General features: G+C 37.3%; 1 long non-coding RNA gene and 1 other non-coding gene across 2 annotated transcripts in view; one reads left to right on the top strand and one right to left on the bottom strand.

Annotated features, from left to right (window-relative positions):
• The window catches only part of LOC136173673 (uncharacterized), a 487437-nt gene that overhangs the window by 386116 nt on the left and 88895 nt on the right, over window positions 1–12426 (top strand). The gene's annotated exons all lie outside the window — the stretch shown is intronic.
• Window positions 6671–6773, bottom strand: LOC136173865 (U6 spliceosomal RNA). Its single transcript, XR_010664336.1, has one exon. It is a non-coding gene; the product is annotated as a U6 spliceosomal RNA (small nuclear RNA).

Genomic DNA, 12426 nt, shown 5'->3' with positions numbered 1-12426 from the left:
CAATAAGGATATCAAAAGCAATTGCAGTAGCCATTTCCAGTGTATATCTCTTTGATTATGTCGTCACTTCTTCCCATGTCATATTGTTCATCCCTCTAGTTCAATAAGTGTATGTTAATGGAAATAGTAAAAGCAATGGATGGTGAGGAGAGGGAAGGTTGATGGCTGTCAGTCTGGGCAAAGGGAGATTGAAGTCAGCTGTTCAAACTGGGACTTCTCTGGTCTCTGAGAAAGCAGCAACTTTCTATATTTCCTAATAAATGAGGAAGCTTACAGATTTTTATTATCTTGAACAATCAATAGACATTTTAAATACATCTTTTCCTTGATATAAGAGAATATATAAGTAGAAAAAATGGCACTAGTTCTCCAGCCTAAAATTCCATTTGGAGAGGAACTCAAAAGTACCATTCAATGTATAATTGTCTTACACAGACTAACTTCTTTGAATCAGTCTCAAAAACAAAACAAAAACACTCTCCTCCCACCTCACCACCCCCTAGAACAAAACAACAACAACAACAACAACAAAAACAGTAGATACAAAGAAACAAATTAGACCTAGAACTGATTTGGTGCTTTATTTCAAAGAAAGAAACCATCTGAGGTCGTATTAAAGACTTGGTCAAAAGAGCCATTTTTCATTTTTTCCTGGCCTCAATAAAAATTCAAATCAATATTCTGTATGGTCTACATCTACAAGGATATACAGAAGTTTAATAAAAACACTCAAAAAAAGATTTAACTGTGTTCATTACACTAAACATAAACCAGGATTTGGCTCAATCTATTTTGAAAGGATCTTCAACATTAAAGGTTAAAATAAAAAGAAGCCTCTAGTTAACCTTCGATTAACTATAGCTTCCTGGCACTTTCTTATTAATCAAGATTTTACTCTTGCATTATTTTTATGACATTCAATTTTATTTGGTTTCTTCAATATGTTTCTCAGAGGTAAAATAGCTCTATTTTATGGGTGAAAATCGAATCAAAATGTAGAAGGCTTCCTGTGTGACCTTCATAAAGTCATCTCCCTGAGGTTCTTTTCTTATTTTTAAAATGACAATAATGAGGTCTCATCCACTGTGCCATGGAAAAATGGAATAAATTTGTGCAGAGAAGGAAGACAGTGTTGAAAAGACTAAAGTTTTTTTTTGGGGGGGGGGTGGTGCAGAAGGACATAGATTCCACCAAGTATGGGCTTTTTGACATTGGACAACGTATTAATCTCTTTGAGTCTCTGTTTCCTCATCAATAAAATAAACATATAAATCCTAACTGGAACACTGACATGTTATATGAACTCATGTATGTACAAGACTAATATATAAAACACACACAAAAATGATAGCTGCTATGTTCCGATTGTGTCTTCCCAAAATTCATATGTCAAATGGTAATGACCAATCCTAGTACTATTTAGAGGTGAAGTCTTTGGAGGGTTATTAGGTCATGAGGGTAAAGCCCTTAAGAATGGGATTAGTACCCTTATTGGTGGTAGTGGTTTAGTTGCTAAGTCGTGTGTGACTCTTGCGACCCCATGGACTGTAGCCTGCCAGGCTTCTCTGCCCATGGCAACCTCCAGGCACAAATACTGGGGTGGGTTTCCATTTCCTTCTCAAGGGTATCTTCCCAACCCAAGGATGGAACCCGGGTCTCCTACACAGCAGGAAAATTCTTTACCGACCAAGCTATGAGGGAAACCCTATATTAAAACAAAGCAAAACATAGAATGATCCCTCACACCTACAGCCATGTGAGATTTGCAAAAAAAGATTTAGTCTGGGAAGCAGGCTCTCACCAGACAAAATCTGCTGGCAGCATGATATTAGACTTTGTAGCCTCCAGAACTGTGAAAAATAACTATTGTTTTATAAGGCACGTCATCTCTGGTATTAGAGCAACCCACATGGAATACAGCAGTAGCTGAATAGGAGACCCTTACTAGGTCTGCATGGAAGAGAACCAGCACTCGACTTTGTGTGTTTTTAGTTCAGTCGAGTCGCTCAGTTGAGTCCAACTCTTTGTGACATGGACTGCAGCACACCAGGCTTCCCTGTATATCACCAAATCCTGGAGCTTGCTCAAATTCATGTCCATCCAGTTGGTGATGCCATCCAACCATCTCATCCTCTGTTATCCTCTTCTCCTCCTGCCTACAATCTATTCCAGCATCAGGGTCTTTTCCAATGAGTCAGTTCTTTGCATCAGGTGGCCAAAGTATTGGAGCTTCAGCTGCAATATCAGTCCTTCCAATGAACATTCAGGACTGATTTCCTTTAGAATTGACTGGTTTGATCTCCTTGCAGTTGAAGGAACTCTCAAGAGTCTTCTCCAACACTACAGTTCAAAAGCATCAATTGTTTGGCTCTCAGTTTTCTTTATATTCCAACTCTCACAACCATACATGACTACTGGAAAAATCATAGTTGTGACTAGATGGACTTTTTCGGCAAAGTAACGTCTCCGTTTTTTAATATGCTGTCTGGGTTGGTCAAAAGTTTTCTTCCAAGGAGTAAGCATCTTTTAATTTGATGTCTTCAGTCACCATCTGCAGTGACTTTGCAGCCCCCCAGAATACAGTCTGTCACTGTTTCCACTGTTTGCCCATCTATTTGCCATGAAGTGATGGGACCAGATGCCATGATCTTAGTTTTCTAAATGTTGAGCTTTAAGCCAACTTTTCACTCTCCTCTCCCACTTTCATCAAGAGGCTCTTTAGTTTTTTGCTTTCTGCCATAAGGGTGGTATCATCTGCATATCTGAGGTTATTGATATTTCTCATGGCAGTCTCTCTTCCAACTTGTGCTTCATCCAGCCTAGAGTTTCTCTTGATGTACTCTGCATATAAGTTAAATGAGCAGGGTGACAATATACAGCCTTGATGTATTCCTTCCCCAATTTGGAATCAGTCTGTTGTTCCATGTCCAGTTCTAACTGTTGCTTCCTGACCTGCATACAGATTTCTCAAGAGGCAGATCAGGTGGTCTGGTATTCCCATCTCCTTAAGAATTTTCCACAGTTGGTTTTGAACCGCAGAGTCAAGGGCTTTGAAGTAGTCAATAAAGCAGAAACAGATGATTTTCTGGAACTCTCTTGCTTTTTCAATAATCCAATGTATGTTGGCAATGTGATCTCTGGTTCCTCTGCCTTTTCTAAATCCAACTTGAACATCTGGAAGGTCACGTTTCATGTACTGTTGAAGCCTGGCTTGGAGAATTTTGAGCATTACTTTAGTAATGTGTGAGATGAGTGCAACTGTGTGGTAGCTAGAGCATTCTTTGGTATTGCCTTTCTTTGGGATTGGAATGAAAACTGACATTTTCCAGTCCTGGAGCCACTGATGGGTTTTCCAAATTTGCTGGCAGGTTGAGTGCAGCACTTTTACAGCATCCTCTTTCAGGATTTGAAATAGCTCGACTGGAATTCCATCATCTCCACTAGCTTTGTTTGTAGCGATGCTTCCTAAGGCCCACTTGACTTCACATTCCAGGATGTCTGGCTCTACATAGGTGATCATACCATCATGATTATCTGGGTCATGAAGATCTTTTTTGTACAGTTCTTCTGTGTATTCTTGCTAGCTCTTAATATCTTCGGCTTCTGTTAAGTCCATACCATTTCTGTCCTTTAATGAGCCCATCTTTGCATGAAATGTTCCCTTGGTATCTCTGATTTTCTTGAAGAAATCTCTAGTCATTCCCATTCTACTGTATTCCTCAATTTCTTTGCAATAATCACTGAGGAAGGCTTTCTTATGTCTCCTTGCTATTCTTTGGAAGTCTGCATTCAGATGGGTGTATCTTTCCTTTTTTTCTTTGCTTTTCATTTCTCTTCTATTCTCAGCTATTTGTGAGGCCTCTTCATACAGCCATTTTGCTATTTTGCATTTCTTTTTCTTGGGGATAGTTTTGACCCCTGTCTCCTGTACAATGTCACAAACCTCCATCCATAGTTCATCAGACACTATTTCTATCAGATCTAATCCCTTGAATCTATTTCTCACTTCCACTGTATAATAATAAAGGATTTTATTTAGATCATACCTAAATGGCCTTAGGAAGCATCACTAGGAACAATGCTAGTGGAGGTGATGGAATTCCAATTGAGCTATTTCAAATCCTAAAAGATGATGCTGTGAAAGTGCTGCACTCAATATACCAACAAATATGGAAAACGCAGCAGTAGCCACAGGACTGGAAAAGTTCAGTTTTCATTCCAATCCCAAAGAAAGGCAATGCCATAGAATGCTCTAACTATTGCACAATTGCACTAATCTCACATGCTAGTAAAGTAATGCTCAAAATTCTCAAATCAGGCTTAAACAATACATGAACCCTGAACTTCCAGATGTTCCAACTGGATTTAGAAAAGGCACAGGAACAAATTGCCAACATCTATCAGATAATCAAAAAAGCAAGAGAGTTCTAGAAAAATATCTACTTCTGCTTTATTGACTGTGCCAAAGTCTTTGACTGTGTGGACCACAACCCACTATGGAAAATTCTTAAAGAGATGGGAATACCAGACCACCTGACCTGCCTCTTGAGAAGTCTGTATGCAGGTCAGGAAGCAAGAGTTAGAATTGGACGTGGAACAACAGACTGGTTCCAAATTGAGAAAGGAGTACATCAAGGCTGTATATTGTCACCCTGCTTATTTAACTTATATGCAGAGTACATCAAGAGAAATGTTAGGCTAGATGAAGCACAAGCTGGAATAGAGCTTGCCATGAGAAATATCAATAACCTCAGATATGCAGATGACATCACCCTTATGGTAGAAAGCAAAGAAGAACTAAAGAGCCCCTTGATCAAAGTGGGAGAGGAGAGTGAAAAAGTTGGCTTAAAGCTCAACATTTAGAAAACTAAGATCATGGCATCTGGTCCCATCACTTCATGGCAAATAGATGGGCAAACAGTGGAAACAGTGACAGACTTTATTTTGGGGAGGGGGGCTTCAAAATCACTGCAGATGATGACTGCAGCCATGAAATTAAAAGAAGCTTACTCCTTGGAAGGAAAGCTATGATGATCCTGGACAGCATATTAAAAGGCAGAGGCATTACTTTGCCAACAAAGGTCCATCTTGTCAAGGCTATGGTTTTTCCAGTAGTCATGTATGGATGTGAGAGTTGGACTACAAGGAAAGGTGAGCATTGAAGAATTGATGCTTTTGAACTGTGGTGTTGGAGAAGACTCTTGATAGTCTCTTGCACTGCAAGGAGATCCAACCAGTCCATCCTAAAGGAAATCAGCCCTGAATATTCATTGGAAGGACTGATGTTGAAGCTGAAACGCCAATACTTTGGCCACCTGATGCGAAGAACTGACTCATTAGAAAAGACTCTGATGCTGGCAAGATTGAAGGCAGGAGGTGAAGGGAACAACAGAGGATGAGATGGTTAGATGGCATCACCGACTCTATGGACATGAGTTTGAGTAAACTCCGGGAGTTGGCGATGGACAGGAAGGCCTGGCATGCTACAGTCCATGGGGTGCAAAGAGTCAGACATGACTGAGCCACTGAAGTGAACTTAACTGATACCTGAATGGTCTAGTGGTTTTTCCTACTTTTTCAATTTAAATCTGAATTTGGCAAAAATGAGGTCATTATCTGAGCCACCGTCAGCCCCTGGTCGTGCTTTTGTGGAGGTATAGAGCTTCTCCATCTTTGGCTGCAAAGAATATAATCAATCTGATTTTGGTATTGACCATCTGGTGATGTCTATGTGCAGTCTTCTCTTGTGTTGTTGGAAGAGGGTGTTTGCTATGATCAGTGTGTTCTCCTGGCAAAACTCTATTAGCCTTTGCCCTGCTTCATTCTGTACTCCAAGGCCAAATTTGCCTGTTACTCCAGGTATTTCTTGACTTACTACTTTTGCTTTCCAGTCCTCTATAATGAAAAGGGAACTGTAATCACATTCTCTAAATAGTATCTGTAATCGCACACTCTAAAACTAGTTTCCCACCTGAAAAGATTTTAATATTTTTAAAAAGCATCCTGATCCAGAGTGAGTTAGAATCTGCAGGATCTAACCACATACTTTTTGTTTCTTTCAGAGAAATGGCAAAAGAATGTAGGTGGTGGGAGGGAAAGTCATAATTATATCCTAAAGCTGTGATTTCCACCAAATTTACCCAGATAGCTCTTAAAAATTCCCAGATACAGGGTCCCACCTCTGAGTCAAAAAATCTGAAGTATATCAGTGAAGTTTGTTTTTTCTAGTGACTTTTTTGTAACTGTGGTAAAATACACATAAAATTTACCATTTTAACCATATTTAAATGTAAAATTTAGTGGTATTAAGCACACTCACATTTTGATGCAACCATTTTACCATCCATTTCTAGAACTCTTCTCATCCTGCAGAACTGAAACTCTGTACCTTCATCTGCCCTTCTCCCAGCCCCTGGGCAGCCATTATTCTATTTCTGGCCACTGTGAATTTGGTTATTCTAGTTATTTTATACAGGTAGAATCATATAGTATTTGTTCTTTTGTGACTGGCTTATTCTTTTTAGCATAATGTTTCCCACATTCCTTCATGTTGTCATATGAGCCAGCATTTTCTTCCTGTTAAAGGCTGAATAATATTCTATTGTTTGTGTGTGTAGCATTTTGCTTGTCCATCCATCCGTGATTGGACACTTCCCAAAATGACTTTTTAAAAAATATGGAATTCTTTACAAATTTGTGTTTCATCCTTGGCCAGGCCCCATGCTAATCTCTGATTGTTGAAGTTTTAGTGGACTGTTGCCAAACTCAGAACTCCAAGTAGTTTTGAGAAGCACCAATGAGGCAGTTTTTTCTAGCTGCCGGTTGGTGGAACATTAAGTCAATTTAGTTGAGTGATCAGTGTTTTACAAAGACACACAGTAGGAGAAAATAGAACAAGTAAAAATTGTAATAATAAGTCAATGTATTATTTCAAATATTTGTTTCTGTATCTGTACATGTTTGTAGCAAAGGAGGGTGGCATGTGTACTATTGTGAGGACATAAACTAGTTGCTTTTGCTTTTAGTTGCATTTCTTATAGTTGCTCTCAATCAAAAAAAAATGTGAAAGCTTCCTGAAGATCAGAATACAGAATATGATTATATGAAAAGTAAATTAACACCATGTTCTCATCTTGAAACATGCTATAAAATTACAATAGCTATGATTTTACTTTGAATATATTCAAAATAAGAGAATCTGAAAAGAGAAAAGATTGAGAAATGTCTTTATGAATTGATTTGGACTCCACAGTTCAGAGAGGTCTGCTTATTAATGAATCATTTTCATAGTGCAGTATCAGGAGTTATATATGAATTTGGCATCTCTGTGATACACTAAGCTTTGATAGACTCCAGAAGTAGATAAAGAATTGCTAACGGCAGTAATGAAGAGGTGTGAATGCCACCAGCAATTCAGGATTCGGTTCCAGCTCAGGAAACACACCACCAAAATCAAAATTAATTTCCCCTTTGGCATTTTTCTCAACCATATGTGGTTTTTAAATTATTGTGGTGACTTCTCTCACTGTATTGAAAATATACAGGATGTATTTATCTAAGATAAATATGATTTTGCCTGGAATGTTTTCTGAAATAATAGCACACAATATGCATCAGAAAATAAGGCAATTATATACTAATATAACTGTTTGTGAATTGTATTTGGTTCTGCCAGAATTTATGAAAGATATATGTTTAACAGATGTAAATGTTTTTATTAGATCATATGGAACATAATCGTTCATCTGCCTTTTAAATAAGTGTGGAACTCCTTTTCATTACAAGGAGTGTTATTTCTGTATTGCCTTAGATGTTCAGTATATGACTCTACCTCAAATCCTCTGTGAGTTGCCTGATGCTGACACTGGCATTAATACAGGCAAGCATAGTTTTCCTAAGTAACCAAACATCATCCTTTGATTTAATTCACAAGGAAGATGGTGGGATAGATGAATGAATGGAAATAGATAGATATATGATAGACAGTATTAATATGTAAAAGGGTACAGCTGAATATACAATTAAAAATTTTAAAAATATGATAGATACAGGCTTTCAATGCATAATGAGAATTATGTTCATAATTATAATACCTACTTGTGTTTAAGAAAACTTTATATCATTTATCTTCCCTGATCCTCAGTGCTATGTAAAAAAGACCAAACTGTACACATTTTAAAAAAGAGAAACCAGATACAGACATTAACAACCTTACCAACTCACAAACCAGGGATGTATCAGAGGCAGGAATCAGTTTCTGAGGACTGGCTTTCAGTCCAGGTATTATTTTACTAAACGGCTGCATGAAACATCATCATTACTGTTTATTTTGTTCTTGATAGTGTTGTTCAGTCCCTCAGTCTGACTCTTTGTGACTTCATGGACTGCAGCAGGCCAGACTTCCCTGTCCTTCACCATCTTCCGGAGATTGCTTAAAATCTTGCTTAAAACTTTGTTCTTAAAATCTCTCAATTCCAGGAGAGACACTTTGGCCAATTAGTTAAGCTCTGATTTAAAAATTGTTGATAATTATCACAAACTACTAGACAAGAACTATAGAGCAAAAATAATTTTATTCTTTATTTTGCAAACATGTGCTCAGTGGAGCCTCCCAAATCGGAGTGTCTCAGAATCAGCTACAGGATCTTGGACCACACACAGAGTTGTGTGTTGTTCACTAATCTCTCTTCTCCTAAAGGTCTACAGCTGATTGGGCTGCCTAGGTAGGTTTGAGAACTGCTGCTTTAGAAAAATACTTTGGAGTAATTTTTGGTAAAATACCTATCAGGAAAATCAAATAAAAGACAATAACATGTTTTATTTACCTCCCATAGGCCACAAGTCTGAAGAAAATGCTGGTTTTATATAGCCAAAAGTTGATAGAAATCAGGAGACTTTTTGTTTAAGAAAAAGAAAACATAATTATGAAGACAAAAATTAGTTATAAAAAGGAGTATTTACTAACAAATTGTAACAAATGCGTTTTTTAAAAGCTTTAAACCACAAACATCTGGCTAACATAGTGCTGTGCTTAACAATATCCTGAAATCACTCTCCATTTGTTCATAAATATCTTCCTCATCCGTTTTAAATAAAAGAATGTCCATTGTGTGGATGTATTATACCATAACTTATTCAACAACTTAAGAGTGGGCATTTAGGATGTTTCCAATATTTTCAATCACAGTTAAAACAAGCTTCTGTATTACATATTTTCATATTATTGGAGATGTATCTTCAGGAAAAATTCCTGGAAGTTGGGTCACTGGGCCAAATTGTAAACATGAATTTAATTACTTTAGATGTTGTAAAATGACATCCCAGAAGAATTGTACCAATTTTCTTTCCATCAGCAATATGTGAAAGTGCCTATGTCCCCACAACCCTGCAAAAGAGGATGCTATTTTTTAAAATTTTTTACCAATGTGACAGGTGAGAGATGTCATCTCAATGTAGTTTTAATTTGCTTTTCTCATGAGTGAACATTTATTCATATGTTAAAGGTTATTTTTATAAATTTCTTGTGAATTGATAAGACAGTTTTTAAAATAGAGGATTGAAATATTCAGGTTTTTACCTAGGTGTGATAAATATGCTATCAAATTCTATATGCTGATTTTTAACTCCATAAAATACATTTCAAAATTACCATAAATAGTGCAATTATAAGATTAAACTACTGATAATGGCTTGTTATTTTCTTGCTGAATGATAAATGTTAAAGGTATATATCTTAACTTTATAATTCACAAAGCCAGGCTAGAAAAGAAAAAGTATAAACCAATTCCATCTATATGCAATGATAAAATTAAGAATATTTGCTAAGGAGTCAATCCTGCCCCTTCATGGATCACAGCCTTGTTGTGGCAAAGGGGCTTGTGTATCTCGATAAAACTATGAGCCATGCTGTGACCCAAGACAGGCAGGTCATGGTCAAGTGTTCTGACAAAATGTGGTCCATGGCTGGTGGAAATGGCAAGCCACTCCAGTATACTTGGCTGGAAAACCTCACGAACAGTATGAAAAGGCAAAAAGTTATGAGGCTGGAAGATGAGCTCCCCAGGTTGGAAGATGTCCAGTATGCTACTGGGGAAAAGCAGAGGGCATTACTGATAGCTCCAGAATGAATGAACTGGCTGGGCTAAAGCAGAAACAACCCTCAGTTGTAGATGTGTCTGGTGGTGAAAGTAAAGTTCGATGCTGTAAAGAGCAATATTGCATAGGAACCTGGAATGTTAGGTTCATGAATCAAGGTAAACTGGATATGATCAAATAGGAGATAGCAAGATTGAACATCAACATCTTAGGAAGCAGTGAACTAAAATGGATGGGAATGGGTAAATTTAATCAGATGACCATTATACCTACTAATGTGGACACGAATCCTTTAGAAGAAGTGGAATATCCCTCAGAGTCAACAAAAGAGTCTGAAATGCAGTCCTTGGGTGAAATCTCAAGAGAAAGAGCGATCTCAGTTTGTTACTAAGGCAAACCATTCAACATCACAGAAATTTTGGTCTATGCTGTATATTGTCACTCTGCTTATTTAACTTCTATGCAGAGTACATCATGCGAAATGCCAGGCTGGGTGAAGCTTAAACTGGAATCAAGATTGCCAGGAGAAATATCAATAACCCCAGATATATATATGACACTACCCTAATGGCAGAAAGCAAAGAGGAACTAAAGAGTCCCTTGATGAAGGTAAAAGAAGAAAATGAAAAAGCTGGCTTGAAGCTCAACAGCATTATAAAAAACTAAGATCGTTGCATCTGATCCCATTACTTCATGCAAATCGGAAAAAAAAGTAGAAGCAGTGACAGATATTCTTTTCTTGGGATCTAATATCACTGTGGATGGTGACCACAGCCATGTCATTAAAAACATTTGCTCCTTGGATGAAAAACTATGACAAACCTAGACAGCATATTAAAAAGCAGAGACATCACTTTGCAGACAAAAGTCCATATAGACAAAGCCATGGTTTTTCCAGTAGTCATATATGAATGTGAGAGCTGGACCATAAAGAAGCTTGAGCACTGAAGAATTGATGTTTTCGAATCATGGTACTGGAGAAGATTCTTGAGAGTCACTTGGACTGGGAGATCAAACCAGTCAGTTCTAAAGGAAATCAACCCTGAATATTCATTGGAAGGACTGAAGCTGAAACTCCAATATTTTGGCTACCTGATGCGAAGAGCAGACTCATTGAAAAAGACCCTTATGCTGGGAAAGATTGAAAGCAAATGGAGAAGTGGGTGGCAGAGTATGAAATGGTTAGATAGCATCACCAACTCAGTGGACATGAATTTGAGCAACTCTGGCAGATAGTGAAGGAGAGATGAGCCTGGAGTGCTGTAGTCCATGGGGTCAAAAATTGTTACACGACTTATTGACTAAACAACAGCAAAGTCCATCATAGGTAGTGACATTTATTACAGTATTTTAAAACCTTTTTTTACATATTTAGCCATTCTAGTATATGAATGTTTGAAACGACTTCTAAAATCTAGAAATGTTTCATTATTTTTTGTAATATTCTGCTAATAGGGCCACAAAATAAATGTTGCACAAAACACCATTCCAGTGTTCTGTATTAGCATTTGCTTCTTTTTATTTAAAACTATTTACTGTTTGGTCTTTATTCAAATAGTTTCTGTTCTAATAACAGCACATTTACTTCTGTGGGTACAAATGATGCTTTGTATTTTGTGTTGTGTGTCTGTGTATTATCAAGAACCTAAATGCTTTCAGTCATATATATTACCTTAGTCAAAACTGATCTTGGAAGATTGGTTGTGAAACATGTAAAAGTAACAGTAAAATACTTTGATGTTTGCCCTTAAAATAGAAAGGGTAGATTTTATCATCTCTTGGCACATTTGAAAAAAATTGTGGTGTCAAGCAAAGTTTTCAGCTATGCTCATCAAATGAACAGTAATAATGAATGATTTGAAGCAAATTGTGTTTTTCTAGAAAGTATTCCACTGTCAAAAGGACATGATGGTAATTTTCCAGGGTAATTTTCTAATAAATATAGGTAAGTTCCCATGGACTGTAGCCTGCCAGCCTCCTCTGTCCATGAGATTCTCCAATCAGGAATACTGGAATGGGTTGCCATTTCCTTCTACAGGGAATCTTCCGCACATGGATCAAACATGTGTCTCCTGCATTGCAGGCAGATTCTTTACCATCTAAGCGACCAGGGAAGCTCAAAGCTCCCCAGTTTTGTATTTTTACCAACTTTTTATAAATGTAATTTGTTTTTATAAATGTAATTTGTTTTATCGGGCAGGCCAGAATTCCATTTGTTGCTTCTGAGTTGGGCATTTGATAGGAGCAATTATTTTTTATTCCCCCTATTCTGATCAACAATTGAGATATTTACTTATTGAAGAAATCATTTGATTTATTCACACTTTGTAT

The sequence above is a fragment of the Muntiacus reevesi genome, chromosome 8, assembly GCF_963930625.1.
Source record: "Muntiacus reevesi chromosome 8, mMunRee1.1, whole genome shotgun sequence".
Lineage (NCBI taxonomy): Eukaryota > Metazoa > Chordata > Mammalia > Artiodactyla > Cervidae > Muntiacus > Muntiacus reevesi.
The sequence above is the reverse complement of the archived record's forward strand: the minus strand, read 5'-3'. Positions and strand labels throughout refer to the sequence as shown.